Source organism: Coturnix japonica, chromosome 1, assembly GCF_001577835.2.
Source record: "Coturnix japonica isolate 7356 chromosome 1, Coturnix japonica 2.1, whole genome shotgun sequence".
Lineage (NCBI taxonomy): Eukaryota > Metazoa > Chordata > Aves > Galliformes > Phasianidae > Coturnix > Coturnix japonica.
The window spans coordinates 16,969,174-16,989,256 of NC_029516.1; the positions used below are offsets into that span (position 1 = coordinate 16,969,174).

The 20,083-nt window shown below is 36.8% G+C and overlaps 1 long non-coding RNA gene across 1 annotated transcript in view; it reads left to right on the forward strand.

Annotated features, from left to right (window-relative positions):
* The window catches only part of LOC107308264, a 33,684-nt gene extending 14,596 nt beyond the window's left edge, over positions 1-19,088 (forward strand). The window contains exon 3 of the long non-coding RNA XR_001552728.2: positions 18,941-19,088. This is a non-coding gene — a long non-coding RNA (uncharacterized LOC107308264). The remainder of the gene's footprint in view (positions 1-18,940) is intronic.
* Positions 19,089-20,083: the final 995 nt, after the last annotated feature.

The following is a 20,083-nucleotide window of genomic DNA, read 5'->3' on the forward strand; positions in this document are numbered from 1 at the left end:
AAATAAACAACAGAATCCCTGATTTTTATTAGAAATATAAGTTCACTGTCCTTAGACTATTGAATATTGCTAAGGATGATCAACATCTGTTTTCCTTGTATGATGGTATGTTTGCTGTTGTCCATAAAATTTATAATTTTAACACTAGTCTCTGAAAAAATACATGTATTTTAATATAAAGTTTATTGTATGCTGTCAAAGTAAGAAAAAAGGATTTCTAGATGTAGAAACTTTACCTGCATATATTATGAAACTGTCTCCAGTCTTGTACGTATACAAGTACTTTACAACATGTGGTTAAGAGCTCTGGTTGTTAAATTGTTTTCTTTTACAACAAATCTGTTTTGAATTCAGCCTCCTGAAGCGAATATGTCAAATTATTGGGTTTTGCCATTGCTCAGTACACAACAGGACATAAGTTGATGGATTTGACATGACATAATATTTTACAATTTTTCAAGTCACCTGGAGCATAACAGTTTCTTCCATACTTACCTTGGTCATCTGACAATGCATCTTCCATCCCTTTGTGATGGAACACCACCATGTCACTGTTGGCCCTTCAGCTCTATTCACGAGTGAGGATGCTGCTGTCATCTTTCAGCTTTACCCTATTTCACCTCACTGAAAATATCACTGTGGTCTGTCTGGTTTATCCATTTAACTCAGCTCATTTTATTTCTATCAGCTTATCCTTCACTCTGGTGTATTTAATCAGTGCTTTGCTTCCATATCTCAACATAGCTCACTCCTTTCCTCTGTGCAAAATCAGCCTATATGGCCACAAAATTCAGCCAATTAATAAATTCACAACAAGGTCCAAAGCAAAACTAAGAATGTACGGAATATTTTGAATAGTTCTTCTGGATATTTTTGCCTTTGTCTGCATTCTTAGTATTTTTATTTTTCTCTAAGGTTAACTATTCTTAAAATATACTTATTAATTTTAACAGAACTTCCATGTTACAGACACAGAGATTTGCAAGGATGTAGAAGTACAGTCTATAAGCATTAATACCTATATATGGTATTCAGTACAGCACCATATGCATGAACTAGATGCTTTTCAAAATTTCTTCTTTTTTCTTGAATGCTTTTGTGAACTCTGTTATTGATGTATCTTCCAATTATAATTGAATTTATAGTATATTTATCTTTGTAATACCAATGCCATGTAAATAAATGCAGTTGCTCCCATTTAACAGATGGAGAACTAAAGAATAGAGAAACAAAGATTCAAAAAAGATCAGTGACATCCAAAGAACAACGGAAGTGCCTAAATTATTAAATAGAAAGTCCTTAAATCCACATTTGACAGACCTGAACTATGTACATCATTGCAGCTGATTGCACACTGCAATTATCAGTTGAAAAACTACAAAATCAGGAACATTTGTTACTGAATTTCTTTATAGTTAGAAGTCTCGAGGACACAATTACCAGTGTGAACTGGTAATTGGAGAGACTGATGCCAAACACTTTTCTGCTAACATAATGGAAAGTGACAATTGGGCAATGAGCTGTTAAAAGGGGCTCTTCCTTGCTCCAGCAGACCAGTAAGTCTAACTTGCTTATCAAGAAAATTGCTAAGAATCAATATAAAAATAATAAGTAGACAAATGAGGAAAAATGATGTATTATGGAAGAACCAGATAAGCTTTTGTAGAATAAAGCCATGCTTTGCAGAATTATGGCAATCTTCTGAAGTCAAAAGGATCATTTAGGCAATGTTGACTCAAACTTATGAACTTGAGATTTCAAAGAGAAACAAATGATATGAAACAGAATTGTTATGGGGTACAAGTAGAGCCTCCCCCAGATTACTTGGTGAAAGATAGGAAACAGAGTGGGGTGAAAAATCACACTAAGGATCCATCAGTGCTTCAGGGATCTGCTCTGGAGGTAATGCTGGAGTTCATAAATTCTTTGGAAAAGATGGCGAGCTGTGATGTGATTTTTGTAATGGTACAGAGTTAATCATGATAGCAAAAGCATAAACTGGATGTTGAGAGCGACAGAAAAGTCTCATTATATTTAGCAATTATGTGACAATGAAATCAATGTCAATAAATGAAAAGTCATGCACTGAGTAAAAAAATAGCCTCCACTGTTGGTACACAGCGATGGACTCTAAATTCACCATTACTACACTTAAAAGCCATCATACAGTCTCTGAGAACTTCAGTGAAATGTTGTTATGTCTTCTGGGGAAAAAAAAAAAAAAAAAAAAAAAAAAAAGAAAAAGACAAAGACAAAGTAGGAATTACTGGGAAAACAATGAGGAATTTAAAACTTGAGATAGCTGTGAAAATCTACTATATGCCTCTATCTGAATAATAACATGGTCTGGGGTAATATATTTCCAAAAGGATATGATAGAACTTCAGAGATCACAGAGAAGAGTAACAAGAATGATCTGTACTACAGAATGATTTCTATACAAACACATATTAAGTAGATGGGTCTTTTTCAGCCTGGGAGAGATACAATTGAGGGAAAGTGATAATGCCTGTAAAAAAATAATAAATTTAAAAAAAAGAAATGAAAAGTTTGGAAAAGAGTAATAAAAAAGAATTATTCCATTTCTTATAGCATAAGAATTAAGAAGGCATATATTAGGCTTGAAAGCACATTTTCACACAATAAAACCGAAAAAGAAATGGGAGAGAGAGTTCATCTACTTTTTTTTTTTTTTTTCTTTTAATTGTGGCTGTAGCTTCTGGCTCCCAAAGGTTCTGAGTTGCAAAAACTGGGACTCTACATCAGAAGAAAGGATCATTTTACTTGATCTACTTTCTATAATCTTTCCTTAACATTCTATTAGGCTATATTTATTCTAGGCAACTAAAGAAAGCTGGGACAGAGACCTAACTCTGAAGAATTTAGCTTTACTGACAGAACTAAGGCCATACCTTTTGTCTAAATAAATTGTGCTCTGGCTTTGTTAGTTTCTTAAGAGAGGCACAGCCTCAGTGCTTACTGTATGGTGGGGAGGGTAGGACTTTGGCTCCATCAGGAAAATGACTGTATTCTTACTCTGGGCTTCTATTTTCCCCCACTTTATGCAACAAACAAACAAACAAATAAATAAATAAAATCTAGGAGATATTTACATCCTTTATTTCTTTTCAACTGTATCATGTATATATGCTTGGTTTGAAGCTTGAGATTATTTTTCCTCTGCAGATTTTTCAGTCAGCTGTAAAAATGTGCATAGTAAATTCTCTTCCTTTTTCTAGAATACGGTTAGACATCCAGATCATGTGTGCATGGGAAATGGGTCCTGGTGTAAAGGAAGTGAGATTTGTTCAGATATAGCAGATGATTTGTTGGTTCACATCCAAATTACCATAATTTGAACTCAAGTCAGCTCAGAAACAAAACTAACTGCAGATCTCTCACAAGGATTTTGTTCCATTCCCACCCATGAATTAGGGTAGATCTAGAAACAGAAAGAAAACAAATGTTTGTTCCCACGCATTGTTACAGTATAACAAAAGCTTCCAAACTTTGGAGGAATTTTGAAAAGCTATTATATTTCACATTTCACATGCTTGCTACAGATAAAATTGAATTATTCTAGGGAACCTTTTCTTATTATTAGGCCACAGTAATTTCCACTTGTTGGATGAACTCTATTCTCATGGGCTACTCTCCACTTGTATTATCATATTTCTAATTAACCCATTTGTTTATGTTATGTTCTCACCAATCATCATGGTCTCAAACCACAACTTGAGAAGTAATGACTTTTCAGATAAATTAATTTTATTTTCCCTGCTAATGCCTGTACTTCATGCTAATCCCAAGAATAATGTAACACTCAGGAATTTCAACATTTAACCTGATCATAGAACTTGGAGAGAAACTCCAGACAGCAGGTCACTTCTCAGAGCTTGGTTTGGCTTCAAAGCTAATGTGGACCAAAGAACTGCATGCCCACTGACGTATGTTGTGCCTGGATTCATGTGGGCCTATCTCTGGATGGCACTCAGCGAAGGCTGCTGTTTCTCTGTCTTCTTTATAACTACACAAATGCTAACTACCAACACTTGCTATTTACCCGGTTATAATTATTTTTTATCACAAAAGCATTTCTCTGATAGTGGTGTTGATTATGACATTACCATGAGATATGGCAAAAAAATGTGAGCCTGTGACTACAACATCTACAAGACTTGAAAAGCATATATATTTTTAAATACAAATTACTCATATCTCTAACTGAAATTGGATGATTTCAAGATGCTTAATAGTTCTGTAAAGCAGGACAGGAAATAAAGCTTTCACCTTAAGTACATGCCAATTTCTTTTCAGAAAAACGAGAGCATTGTAAAAATGCTGTTGATGCAAGTGACTTTGTCAGGAATTGTTTATTTGTTTCAGAGAAGAGTAGTGAAGATATAACAGTGATAAAGAATGTGAAAAGCATCACAAGTAAGAATATAATCACAAACATTTAGATGGTTGTGTGCAGATGTATGATTAAATTCATTCTGAGAGTAGTCATCTGAGTACATACTGAACTGCAAAAAACCCTCCCTTTAAGAAATTATTAAGAGGTTTAACTGTAACATAAACAAGAACGTGTCATGAAGTGTTTGGATATGCCTCTAATGGAGAGGAGATAAGCTCAGATAAGAAAGGAATTGGAAGAATTTTGTCTAAGGACAAGATGTATTATCCTAAGACCCTAAAGTTATACATGTGATTAGGGCCACATTGCTAGAATAACATGAAATTTTTTAGTAAGTCTACATTGTGTTATTGTTGTTACATAAATTACAGCCATTGCTTAGGGTATATCTGAGAATTTGACCTTGACATGTAACACAATTCTGGTTCATTGATCCAATTAATATTTCTCATAAAGCAAGTTCATTTATCACTAAATGTAGCATCCACTTCCACATTCACAAAGATAGACCTTTTAGGCAGTACATTTGGTGTTATTCTCTCAAGTATGAACATGGTTTTGACATGTAAACAAGCATTCTCTGTAGAATCCAGAACAAGGGGCTAAGTACAGGTGGCATGCCTTCTTGAAGTGATACCTCCTGAATGTGTTCTTTTGAATTGGAGATTTACTGCAAATAATTTTTATCTGATTTTTCCTGCTTGGCCAGCTCAGGCTTATAATTCACATACAACTTCTGATGTGACATTGTGTGAGTTGTTCCAAAACAAGGAATTGTAGTCACTTAACAGTTCCCTTTCCACAGATACACACAAACTGTGTGATTTCCAGTGATCAGAAGATAGCCACAGAACAGCAGAAGATTATCTATAAAAGCAGAGAAAATGTATCCATTTCATACTTCCTAGGAGAACCCTTAAAGTTTATCTACATTGAGCTACACTGAGAAAAATAAGAACAACCTTAGAGAGTCCAGAGGAAACTGGCATTAATGACCAGACCACTGACTAAAAGACGGTCATGGAAGGAAAAGCAGAGGTACACAGTAATACATATTCTGGAAAAGCTGATGGAGATAGTCAATTCCAAAATATAAATCAGGAAATAAATGCAAAATAAATATTGCTAAGTCTGCCATCACCAAGAGTAGAAATAGTGGGCTTTAAGTGAAACAATGTTTTGGACATATGGAACAGTTAAATTCTGGAGTAGATTTCTCAGGGAATTTATGGGATGTCCATCACTGAGGATGTTTAAGAATTCTTTAGAAAAATATGTCATTAATTATTTGGATAGAGCTGAACCTGCCTTTGTGCAGAGAGATGAGCAGGATGGCCTCCTGTGAGGTCCTTTCTGGTCTTATTTTCCATGATTTTATGATCATAACACTCTGTCTGAACTGGTGTTTTTGGGTATAAGACCATGCTAAAATGACTGTGGAGTATTTCAGGGCCAAAATGTTCCCTTTGCAGAGTTAATGAACCCAGTCAGAGGTAGCTTGAGGGTAACAGTACCAAAATCCAGCATGGCCTGCAGAGCAGATCTGCAGTTTAACCTTAAATAATCACCTTAGATATTCAAAAAACACATTCTGAAATGCAGGCTGGGTACAGCATCTATCAGGAGCCCCTTTGTGCTCAGGGGTCAGCTGGGGAAATGGGCCTTCTAACGGCTGTCAAACACCATCCACAAGGGAGTCATACAGAGTGACACTTCTCCATCCCGGGCACTACACATTCTTTCCACAGCTCAGTGCATGTGACTGCCTGGCATGGTCTGTGACAGCCAGCATTGCTGGGAGGTGCGAGCAGCTGCAGCAGGCTGTCCTCATGCTCCCTTTTTAGCTCCTTTTTTAGCTCCCTCTGTTAGGGCTTGCACATTAGAGGTTACACACCTATGTGCTGAGTGCTGGTGACATGGCTCTGTGCATGCAGGCCACAATCTGACGTTTTCAGTTATAGGGGTCAGCTTTCCAACCCCATCACTTCTTTGATAAGCAGCTAGTGTTGCTGTGCTATTTCTGGGTTACAGGGAACTCCTAGGGAACACTACAAATGCTGTAGCAATATTACCTCATGTCAGCTGAAGTGTCTGAGGGGTGCAGTGCACTGATTTGCCAGGGAGAACTGGGTCAGAAACACATTAAATCTAGTGGACATGTCAGCCATCCTTCCTCTGGCATAGATATAGATCATTGATCACTGCTATAGAAGAGACAACTGAAGCACAGGTTAAGGCACAATTGGTGCATAAGGAAAGCAGAGGCCCAAAGGGCTGCCTCAGATCCTCAGACAGTAAGGATGGGAAATGGATAGGCTTGTGGAGCTCACACTCACTCAAATACTCACCACAAAAGGATCCTTAGGCTCCAGCCTCCGGCAGCGATCTGTGAGACATAACAGCTGAAACCTGCTGGATCTTAAGTGTCCCACTGCCTCTTAATCTACATACTTGAAAGCAGTTCAGCTGCAACTTCTGTGCCCAGGGTGGGCGGAGCAGTCAACAAGGCAGATATCCTTGTTCAAGGGCAGTTAGATCATCCAAATCTCCAGCGGTTATAAGGAAGAGGCTGGTGAAGTCTTCTACCGTGGCAAAGATCACAAGTTTTCTTGAGATCTGGCAACAGGGCTGGAAACATCCAACCTTTCTCTGAAGCACGTTGGCTTTGACAAGAATTTGGGAGGAGTATACTTGAATTATAGTATTATGGTATCTTGTTTAACTTATCAAAAGAGAAACTGAGGGCAGTAGAGAAATTCAACATGAGGATTTCAAAGCAGTGCATGATGCAGAACCTGTTGCCCTGTAGTACTGTTCCTGTTTCCATGTCACAGCAAAAGATATTTCTTTCTCTAATTAACAGCATAATTCTTAAAAACATTCACACGTGTGTACAGAGACAAAATCCTGTGCACGTGCCTATGCAAAGCATTTGAGAGAAACTGGATGAAAAATGCAAATTGACATGAACTGTGAAAAACAAAAGTAGATTATGGTGCTCCTAAAATGTGACTTTGCTCCAAAATGTACTTAAAGACATTTTCATTTGTCAGAACATTGTGCTTAAATGGAATTTTTTATTTTCATGTAACAAAATTCAAGAGCACATTTGCATTGTATTAGAACTCTGGCCTTGGAACAATCTTCAAAGATAAACAGAATGGTTATCATAAGGCCAATGGCTCTTGGTTCACCATGCTGAGGATGGAAGGATACAAAAGTTGCATTCCCCTCAGAGCAGAAGTAGACGCTGCTTTTCCTCTGCTTCCTCCCTCACTTATTGTGGTTTATAACAGAAGCTGTTTTTTACCATTTCCCTGGGGTGACAGACATATTTTCCTAGTTCCTAGTGGCTCTCACTGTTGCTGTATGGTCCCAAGAATAGCAGATCTGATCACGCTACCAGGGGAGTAGGACCACAGAATGCTTTTACTACTTGGCCAGAGCCCTGTCAGTTACTTGTAATGGCCTTGTCAGAATTGGCAGATGAACTAAATGTCACTTAAACTCATTTTCAGTTTCTGTCTTTGATTACTAAACTACTTTGTTCTGAAATACATTGCTACACTCCTGATTGCCATTTTTTTTCCTCTAGCTGCTCAGTTGACCTGTCGTAACAATGATAAAATAGATTGACAGTAATCTCCTGCTGGCATCAACAAGATAGCAAGTCTGCATATCAGTGTGCTTTAGTAAGTGGTTGCACTGATGTCTAGAGGGACTTTGTGTGTTTGATCCTGGCATTTACTGAGGCCAGAAATGTGATCCCTCCCAAAGTACTATTCTTTTTCTATAGGGTTTTAACAGCATTTTAAAACTCCCTTCTATAAACAGTTTTCATCTTTGGAGGATAACTTTTTTTTCTTTCTTTTTTTTTTTTTTCTTTTTTTTTTTAACAGCATTTTAAAACTCCCTTCTATAAACAGTTTTCATCTTTGGAGGATAACTTTTTTTTCTTTCTTTTTTTTTTTTTTCTTTTTTTTTTTTAATATCATTTGCAAAATTGATAATCTTTGAAATCAAGCATTTAAAAAAGACATGATTTTGTTCATCTTTGAACGCTCATCTACAGCATCACAGAATCACGTGACATGTTCATTCCCTTTTACTTCTCTGTGTGAGTTCGAGTGCAAGATCCACATTGTTTTGCCTATAGACAAACAGATGGACTAACTTTGTACCTGTGCAACAGCACTGCTGACAAATACCATCAATAAACACAGAGGCACTCTTGCTCTGTTTCATATTTAGGCAATGTACTGGTCACAACAGACAGCACTTTGAGAGAATGTCAAAAAGCTTTGACTTCACGTGGCCAGGTTTGGGGTTTATCTTTGTTGAAACTTTGATTTAAAAGAAAACAAAGCTCAGGCTAAATCCCCACCTGTATAAATTGATGTAGGTCCATTGAAGTCAGTTTACAACTCCTGAGAATGTAGTGTCGTGTTTGCTGACTGGAAGCTAGCTCAAATATCTTACCCGGGCTAAGCGTAGATAAAATGGTAGCTTCTATTTTGACCAGAACAGCTGATGGTATTGCTTTCAGCTACAGAAGGTAAATCTGACTAGAGTATGAGGTAATGTCTCTCCTAGAGGTTCCAGCTCACACCTGGGGGTGCTACTGCAAGGCTGAAGATATTTCATCACTATATTAGCAACAGGTCTAATCCTTGTGTCATTACAATATATCTTGGCAATCTTAATTTCAGTTGTTTGAAAGTAAGTTGGATAACTTGGTATAACTTTTCCCTTTGAAATATTTCAGCATCTACTGTGGAAATAAAATAAAAAGGAAAGAAGTAGTCTGTAACTGATTTAAAAATGATAAATTCTATTTTCTTCTCTTTATACTTTTGGTTTTACCAGTCAGTACTTAATATCATTACTGTAAGTTACATGAACTGACTGTCATGGACTTGGAAGCGAGTTTGAATGTAGTTGTAATCAGAGGAATCCCTAAATATCCCCTGGAGCATTAACACTTACGCTATTTACTAGTGTTATTAAATCAAATTATTTTGTGATTGAGATCAGCATTTCCTGGCACTCACAAACACCCTGATTCTCTTTCACATAGGCGGAACAATGTTTCCTACAAGAAAGATTTTCAGATTCTTTACAGCCAGATGTCATTGACCTTTCTGACTGGACACAATGTTCTTCCAAAGTGAATATTTTTTTTGTTGGTACTCTTGGGTGGAGGGCAATGCAAAGGAAGGCTGACAGCAGGTTAGTGAGTGGCCATCCTAGTTTTACAAAGGCTCTCATTAGGCTTTATTCTCTACAAAAATACTTTGGTTGGGTGCCTACACATCAAAAACTAGATACTGTTTTAATTGGATATTGTTACATTTGGATAATCAGCCCACAACTCTTTCTAGAGTTATTTATTTCTCAAGAAATAAAGTTCTTTCTGTGCATATTACCAGTACCTCTCATATTATGAATTATTTCAAATATAAGTTCTCACTAATTTAAAAAGATTTAATAATCAGAAGAGCTGATATTGGATCTTGCTTCCTAATCTATTGTTTTGCTACTGAAAGATAAGAATAATCTCCAGTCATGTATCATACAGACATTATCCACCAGGAAAAAAATAATAATAAAACAAAATAAAATAAAGAAAAAATATAGTTCTCTAATATATCTAGGAGCTCTAGTAATGAACTTTGTCTTTTCATAGTCTTTTCCAACTGCTTCTGGCACATTCTTGTCAAAGTGGAGGCGGCCTTTAAAAGTTGGTTGGTCACCCATTTGATCTTCATACAAAATGAAAATCAGGCTCGTGATAATTTTTCAACCAGAGTCTGTGAATGGCTTAGGGATTATTGCCTGGGTGTGCATTTATTGCTGGTATTCATTATTGAGGAAAAAATAAAATTTAAGGCTGTAAGAAGAGACAAAGCACTATATTTTTAAAGAATGGTTATGTCTGATTAGATAAAGGGCTCCTTAGTATTTGACTTAGTAAAATTAAAACTTTTTGACAATTCTGCAGGAAAATCAAAATTGTCTCTTTGATCCCCTATATAAAGCCTGAAATGACATTGGTTGTTTTGTGAGAGCACTACTTTTAACACAATTGAAGTTTACTAACAATTTTCCAATTTGCTTTCATTTTTCCAAGCAGCTCTACTCCACTGGGCATTCCTGCTTTGGATTATTTGTTGATTAGGTAACTGATGGACTTCTGCCAGTCCACTGGGCCACTCTGGAACTTGTCATGTTTACTAAATCTGTGCCTTTGACTGTTCAGAACCCCTTTTCCTTTGTATTGTTTGGAATTTCAGCATGATCTGATCTCCTATTCCAAATCAGATAAAAGAAAAACAGGAACAAATTTGATACTTCCCACAAGATAATAAAATAAAACAAAAGTCATCAACTAGATAAGGCATCATTATGTAATATGTAATAGTTACTTTGGATTGTGATATTGGATATGGTTGTATTCCGCAACAAAGCAAGATACAGAGACACCTGGACTGACAGAGATATGCCAGCTCAGAACATGGATCTGCTAGGGCAACCTTGGTATGCCACTGAGCATGAATGAGAAAACTGCCCTTAGATAAAGCTTCTTATCAAAGCTGTATTGAGTTATCAGCACATGCTGAATGTTTCCAAGCTTCTGTGTTACATTGCAACTGCTGCTAGATCAGCAAAAAATTCTATTAAATTTTATATAAGCATCAAAGACTTCAGAATTTCTCCAGATAATTTGCAATACTTAATAATAATGAATGCTGCAGAAAGCATTTCAGTCTCCCTTCTTATTAATAGCTAATTCCTTTGAGAGATTTGAAGACTCCAGAATATTTGCTCCATACAAAATTTCCCTTTACTCTTTTTTTTTTTCTTTCATATGCAAATCACTGTCTGTGTCTTTCCTCACACCATGCATCAGCCACTACATCCATCTCACCTCTGTCTACCACAGTTCCTGTTGCCTACATGGCTTGCTCCTAATTGTTCTTAGTATCAGCAATCTCATTCCTTGCCTTGCTTCTGCCTGGCAACAGACCCCCACCATAATCACGGTTGATCTAATTACTCCATCTAGATTGGCACTGAGAGGAAATATTCATGTCTTTAGGAGGATAGATTAACAGCACACCTCAGAGAACAGTGAACAGAGAACTGCTTAAGGGGAGAACAATTAGTATCTTATATAAATGGACAACTTCTGAAGTGATTAAAGTGATCTGTAAAACTGTCACACTAAATGAATGCTATCAAAGGCCTTTGTTTCTCTCCAAAAAGGCAAAACCACAAAAGAAAGTACTGTAGTTAGCAAAACTGATATTGGAATTCAAGAACTAGGCACATTTCCTATTGCTGTAGCAGCTATGTATTGCTTAATTCTTCTCTTTTGGCTTAATTCTTATGTATAATATTGAAGGAGTAGAATGTCCTTCTGATAACTTGTAGTGGGAAAATTCAGAGGAAAACCCCAAGTAGGACAATGATTCATTGGTGATGACTCATTTAGGATTTGTCCCCTGCAATGGGCATTAGACCAGTACTGGGCAGATGGTAGGGCTGCTGGTTTGTGTGGCGAAGGGCCAAGCTGCAGTCCCAAATATTTCAAGCAACTAAAGAAGCCGAAGCAATTCTTGCAAGAATGAGTATGTTACTATGCACCAGTTATGCTTTGCTGTCATGTATATATATGCATAGATAGGTAAAAGAATATTCCCCCCAGCATTTTCAATTTAAAAAATCACTTTTTTGCTAATGAACAAACTATTGAAGAGTTTTTCAAATGGTGTATTGGTGTATACTGGATAAAAGCAGCCAAAAAGTGCTGTGAAAATTGTTAGCTGAGCCAAACATCTAAGGTCCTCATTTGGTCTCTGTTTCCACTGAATACAGGAGAGATCCATGGATGAAAGAGCAACTATTCAGTACATTAGGGAGGATCTGTATATAGCAGCAAAATATTTCTGCATCTGACATGAACTGCACTATGGAGATGGAATTTATGGAGAAAATATTTTATATTTTGTTTAAAAAATCCCTTGTTTTTAGAACAAGCTCTATGTATGGTTTTGAATAAGCTCAATAGAAATGAAATACTTTTTTCTTCCATTAACCTAGAAAACCAAATTTGGTGTTCACAGCCTGAAGTTATTTCTAGAAATAAAACCCATTGTTCAAAGGCAAAATATCTGTGAGTTACATGTTTTTTCTTGTGTGCCAGTTCTTGGCAGATACTTTCATTACTGCTTCTACAGTCCTGGAGACAAAAATTTTGTGGGACTTATGCCTAAAGGATACATTACACTTTTAGAGTCTTGTAGCTCTGTGGTAGGGAAGTCATCATACTTATGAAGTGTGAAGAAATCATATTTGGACTACTGAGAATAGAAATAAACAACATCAATAATCTCTGTGTCCCATTTTTTAATTCCTTTAGTTTTAATGGCCTTTCCTTCCTCTGAATCTGAAAACATTTTGTATGCACATTTTTTAGCAGAGGAGAAATTACAGCCAGAAACTTGTAAGGGAATTCTTCAGCTATGCTCTACCATAGTTAAAATAACAAAAGTTTTGCATGAAACCTTGGCCAGTTCCTGAAAACCCTTTATCCTATGCTAAGCCATAGTACTTTCAAACATCAAGTTACATTTTCTGCAGTTGCTGTTAGCTTAGACAAAAGTAGCTGGAATGAGAAAGCAGGAGTTATGAGATACCAGTAAATGTCAGCGTTAGCCAATGTGCCAACTGATTCCAGCTGGAATCAGTATTGGTTCAAGCACAGTCAGCTGATCCACACTCTTGCCATGTACTAGTGGTAGGAACAGTGAGATCTTTTGAGGCAGATAGCTGGAACAGGCAATCCTTGTATGCAGATGACCGAGTAAACATTTAGACTGGGGAAGAGTGAGCCATATTTACACATCTTTTTGTAGGGTCTGTGCTTTTACCTGACAATTTCTAAGAAAACAAACTTTTTGCAACATGAATAAGATGATTCTTTCTGAGAACAAAAAAATGCTACTACTTTTGTCACATTACATCAAGAATCAAATTTGTGGAAGAAAGTTTATTCCATGAAATTGATCATGACTTCCTCTTCCATGGGCATAAGAGTCCAGATTCTGGATTCAAGTGTCCTGCTAAATGTTAATGAAGATATTGCTTTAAAAAAGGAAAAGTCCTTTGTTATTCCACACTGCTCCCACTTCTACCCTCCCAGTGGCACAGCCTGCTGCTTCTCTGTTGTTAGGAGTACTTCAAGAAGAGGTCAAGGTGAATGTGCCATAGGAGTATTAAAGTCCCATGTAATTGCCCATCATCACTTGTTTGTCTCCATAGATCATGAGTAGAGCTATCCTTAGGGTATTTGCAGTTCTCTTAGGACCATGATCATAGAATAGTAGTACAGTATGGATTGAAAGGGACCTTAAAGATTACCTAGTTCCAACCCTTGCCATGGGCAGGGATGATATAGTGACTTAACTTCTCTTGAATACACCAATTTGAACAGATGTTGGTCTGAGATCTTTGCCTGCAACACAAAGGATTCTTATTGCATTCTGCTGTTTGCCCCTCCATGTGTCTGGTGCATGTGGTTGCAAATCAAGGTGTCAACTTTTATGGGAAAAAGAAGTCACTTCCGTTTTGTGATCTTAAGAATCATAGTGTGGAAATGCTATTCCTTTCATGGCTTTACATAGTTCTTTGAAATATGCTTTTAAATATTTGGAGTCATCTAATTACTCTTCTGAGAACCAGGTCAGACCAGATTCACTAAAATTTCAATTTTGAAAGCTTTTTTTTTTTTTTTTTAATAATTGTATGTTGTTTTTTTTTTTTGTTTTTGTTTTTGTTTTTTTTTACATGTTTACCTTTATTCAAATGTCTTTTTATTTTTAATGAGAGGTTTTGTTTTTTTTTTAAATGAAATTGTGAATAAAATAATTATATTAAAGCTTTAAGTGATATATGGCCCCCCAAAATTAGTTTAAATATTTAATCCTAAGAGCAGGCAAAGCCTGATTATAAAAAGGAAACTGCAATCACAATTCTAACATATCTCCATGCTGTAGACACAATTCTTTCCTCAATCAAATTGTTTCTGTTGGTTATTTGTATTATGGAATTCTTGTCAGCCAGTTCTTACAATGGCAGAACACAGTGTATAAGCAGTATATAAGCAATGGCTGAGAACCTTGATATTGCTGGCTGTTTAATTCCTAAGGTATGCTTGCAATGCAGTTCAAAGGCAAGTCTGCTGTTCTCATAGTCATAGTTAAGTCGATTTTAAATGGTCTATGTCAAGCTTAGAGAATAGCACAAATGACCTATTGGAGACCCTGGCTGAATTGCATGATTAGATGCTATGTCCCAAGCTTTTCAGAAGCCACTGACAGTATCTGATCTGCATAGTCTAATGCAGAGGTAGATAAATTTTCCTTGCAAAACACTGAAATGGCTTTACAAACATTTTTTTTTAAACATCATAATAGTATGCATCATAAATTCACAAGGCCAAACATTATATGAAGTCACAGACTTTATTCAGTTTCCATCCTGGAAATCCCCTTCAGCTTGAAAGTCTTCTGCTTAAAAATTCCCTTCTTAATAGAAACTAACTCCACTGCATATATACATGTTATAACAAATAGCATCCGATTCCCAAAAGACAAAAACTAGAAGTGAAAAAGAGAACACAGAAGTGTTTTATACAATAGTGATTTCACTTTGACACATCAAAGTCAAGTGCTAAATCTATGTATTCTGAATCGCAGATCTGCAATCCGTATATTCAGGAAGGGAGTTTAATCTTATCCAGGAGTAGTTTCACAAGAATGTTTTATTAATAGAGTTTGAGATAAGTATCCCGAGATACAGCTTTAGTTCATATGCATTGAACAGAAGCAAAAGTTATGCAGCTACTGAACAGACACAACGTGACTGGAGAAAGTTCATAATTTCTGATCTTTAGATCAGAATATTAAGTTGTATCTTGGCCTCTAAGAGATTTATTGGCTGATCTTGACAAGTCACAGCTGTGAGACTCTGCTGGTGCAGATACACAACTGTATACAAGCACGTACCCAGAGCACTTCCCAAGTGCAGCGTGGTGTCTGTGGAATGTGCCTTTTATCCTGGGATTCTCAGCATACTTTCAGCAGCAAATGCATGTGTGCACCTGTTTGCCTTCCTTGCCTGTTCCCATCTCTACTTCAAAGGATCTTGTACTCTGCAAATGACTGCTCTCTTGCTGTGCAGTCTGTGTCCTTGAGCAACTCCCAGTGACTGCCATGGCAAAGATCTACCATCTGCTGACACACATGGCAGCAATGCTCATTTGTGTTACTGTTCCTTTCACTTCTTTATTTTCCTCACATTTTCCAGAGGTGAGCTACTTTCTCATCTATTTTAACTTGGTTCTCCCAGACAAGAGTTACTCAGGATAAGCACACGCAACTCATGCAGCACAAATCTCAGATTGCTACCTGCTTTACAGGCAGCTCGCTACCAGAGGATGGAGAAAGCAAATCAGTAAATGCATTCGCAGACATAGAGCCCCAAGGAAATTAAAATACAAGCTCTTAAGACCATGTGATGTGATGTGAAATTGACCAAATTAGCTGATTTGAAATATTGACTGGTTCCTGGCAAAGAAGTGTGGTGTTACCCAAAAAGTGGCATACATAGAAACAATAGCTTCCCAGCTGGAATTTAAGATGGTGATGAGAGAACCCCGTATATCCTGGGGTCTTGTTTCTGCCTTCAGCCAGCCATATCCACTACTTTACTCCCAACAGTTTCATTTTCATGCATCCCCGCTCAGAAATCCCTGAACTTCTTCTGAGCCTTGTTCCACAGCTGAGGAAATGCTGCTCTAAGCTGAGGAGATGGGATGGGAAAAGATGTTTTTGCAAGTGCTTAGTGTGCTGTGGACTGTCTGTAACATCAAAGGTATCTGAATGGTGGGATAATGGAAACTTTTAGGAGAAACTGAAAACAGAAGAAATATTCTGTCTAAAAAAGAGTATATCATGAAAGAATACGTAAGTAAGCAAAAATGCTGTATCATAGCCCACAGTCAAGCTTACGATAGCCCTCTTGCTAGCATATACTCACATACACAGAGCTTGTACATATGCATATATGTGAATATCATCAAAAGCTCCTTCTCAATTATGCCTGTCAAAATGGTGTCTGTGGTGGAAGTGAACCATCTGCTTCACTGCACTTCTATTTTTAAGATGTTCAGTATGGCAGTTTAACACATGCAATGTCACTTCAAGACCTCCTCCCCCAGATGAACTCCAGTATGTCACTGGGTTGGCCTACCAGCTTTACGTTGTCTCTGTAAACAGAAACCCTATCTTCCTGCAGTCTGAGTCAGCAGCTGCACTGGAGCAGGACCTATTTTTAAGACTTACAGAATGTGTAATTTGATGTCGAAAAAGCCACAGGAGGGTATTTGCCACCTGACTCTGGAATGGACAACAGTCCTTAAATGGGAGTTTCTACATGACTATCTTCACAAACATAGATTAAACACTTCTCTAGCATTTGCTTTTCCTGGGCTGGAAGAAAATGCTGCATTTCAAAATAGGTGTTCTGAGTGTTCTGCCTGTAAACTTCTTACCTGCCTGCATGCTATTTTAGGACTGATGTGCAATGTGCGTGTCAGGTTTTCACATCAGATATGCAATGTGTACATCATATGTATAAGCAATTTGGAGATTTAGATTTAAATACCATTCAAGTATCAAGGGGAAAAAAAATAAAAAAAGCAATTCAAATGTGACTGAAAAGCCTCTGAGGTGTAAAAACATAGACTGACAAGAGCATGAGCAGACCTACAGAAGCATTATAAAACAGGATGTTGACATAGAGCTGCTTGCATTCTGCATCACATTATAAGTTCTGCACACATTTTAGTGCCCTCCTGCTGGCACGGCTTATCTGAATTCCCTTCTAGCATTATCATTAAGTGTGCTCGAGAAACAGCCCACAGAAAATGATTCTTGTTGACACCATAGGAGGGCAAAGATGCTTGTGAAACGAACAGCTACAAGTATTTTCCAGTTGTGGGACATGTAATGAATATACCTGGTGGACCCTATTGAATTTTGATGGAAAAGATGAGTCACGTGTTGGCTTCCACTGCAAATGCTGATGGAACAGAAAAATAGTTAATAAGATAACACAAATTTCCTGTGGCTGGTGATATGGCATTACTGACACTACTCTCTCCTTTGTTCATTAGAAAAAGGCACACGTTTATCAATACTTTTGCATGTGCCTTTCATTGTTTGAAGGGTTAATGTCACTTATACCAACAAGTGACTTCTCCAGAGAAAAACAGCACAATAGTGTTTCACAAGTTATACTGTGTAGAAGCCTAGACGAAATGGAATTAACAGTGTTCTCCACATCAACAGTGCACAGCATGATCTTGTTAAAGAATTATACTGCCTCATAATCCTCAAACAAATAACATTATGCTATAATGGATTGTTTTTTACTTCCTAAGCAGAAGATGGTAGGTTTGTTTTTCCTATTAAACCTAATTTTCATTTCAGGCAGAAGATAAATGATACATTGATGTGTTTACTTATCCTTTTCTTGAAATTTGCAGCTGGGAGGAGGAAACTTATTTTGTGAATCTGTTGGTGTAAACAAAGCTGACTCTCCTGATTCATGATTTATCTTTTTTTTTTTTTTTTTTTTTTTTTCTGCTGCTTTGAAACTGAGTATTGTTGAGACAAACTGTTGGTTAATCAAATGAACTTGCTGTTCTTGATAGCAAAAAAGAATGAATTGTTAAACAGACCATCTATTCCATAAACAGGAAAAAAAAAAATTGTTCCTAAAATAATCATAACTAAGAATTCTTAGGATTTCTCTGCTGCAGCCCACAGGCAAAAAAAATAACTATTGAAGGGCATCTTGACCAAAACTTAGTCACCTACACTGCAAAGCATCTCAATGATATACATAACTGACAGTGGTGATGGAGAATTATTCCAACTCGGTTAAACATTTTCTTTTTTTTTTTTTTTTGTATTTTATTTCTTTTGTTTAATGTTTTGATCTCCGAATGAAACAACATTTCCTAGCTAAGAAAAAAAAAAAAAAAAAANTTTTTTTTTTTTGTATTTTATTTCTTTTGTTTAATGTTTTGATCTCCGAATGAAACAACATTTCCTAGCTAAGAAAAAAAAAAAAAAAAAGAATAAATAAATAAAAATTGAAACAAAGCATTGTAGTTTTAAAAGAAAAGTTCTTTAAAGTCAACATCTGTAAAATGTTGACACATCCAAATGATACTGATCTCCTTGAGAATACATTTCTTAGGTGTAAAATTAAAAGTCTAATAAACATTATGCCAAACACTTAAAAACCTTTAGACACTTCTGGCCACTGGTTATTAGCCACTAATAACTGCTTTGTTGTACTGGATTGAGAAGGAAGTAATCTTACTGTAAATAAAAAACCTTAAAAGCAAATACAAGTATATAAGAGCTCATTTTATTCCTGATTTTCCAGGCTGCATCCTGTCCTGTTGCCACACTCCCTGGTTTCTTTCACCACAATGCTGCTTGGAACAAAGCTAAATCTGAACAAATAAATAAATTAACAATTGTTACATCTTCCATGATTTCACTTTGAAATTTTTTGTCAATTAAAACATGTCTACCAGGGGTGTGTCACACTGTTTCCTGTTTTTATATTTCCACTCAGTTTCAAGGAAGCATGGCCCATTACAATAGTTTGTACCATTATTCTTTCCTGAGAAGTGATGAGGGGAATGTTCGGTGACAAACAAGGATCATCATATTTCAGTGATGCAGTGTGGTGATGGTGTGTTTAGTTCTTCCTTTTAGTTGTCTGCTGAAGATTATGAATTTTTCAGGACAATAAAGTGTGGAAGCATAGATGTTTTCCAGAAGGTGCAGTTGACCTGTCACAAGCCAGTACTAAGATTCCAAGAGGAGATGGGAAGATATACAGATAATAGACACATGTTTCTTGGGAATTCTGCTATATATTTACCTGAACACTATAAACATTTGCTAAACATTGAGATAGTAACAAGATATCTGGAGGAACCATATTTTTGCAGCAAAAGTAAAGGAGGTAAAGGAGTAAAGGGCAAGACAGCTGAAAAACTCCTCAAATAAAAAGGAGAGGTATTTGCAGAATATAATAATTAACTACCACTATAAAAACTAATACACACACAGATACCCTGGCTGCTCAGGGGAGCTGGAAAAATGCATTCATTATGAAGTTAAGGATTTCCATCCTGAGAGGGAAACTCCACTTAAAAGAGATGCAGCTTACTGACAAACATGTCCCCTCTGTTACCCACTCTAATTTTGGCTTGCAGGATGGGAATCTGGCTACTCTCTTCTTCTGTCAGGCTGCCACTTCATTTCAAAATGGCTGCTATATATCAGAAATGATTAGACATGCCTGAAGGCAGCTGAAACTAAAGCCCATACAGAGCTGCTGTACCATTCTGTTGTTCCTTCCAACAGTTCCTAGCCACTGTTTCCTTTCACTGAAAGTTTAGAGCCAGTAAAAAGCAAGCTGATTGCATTGACCTTAGACAATAAGGCAAATGGCATTTTGGCAGTCAGGCTGAGAATACAACCCAGATCTGCTTAAGAGCACTGGGGTCCTGGA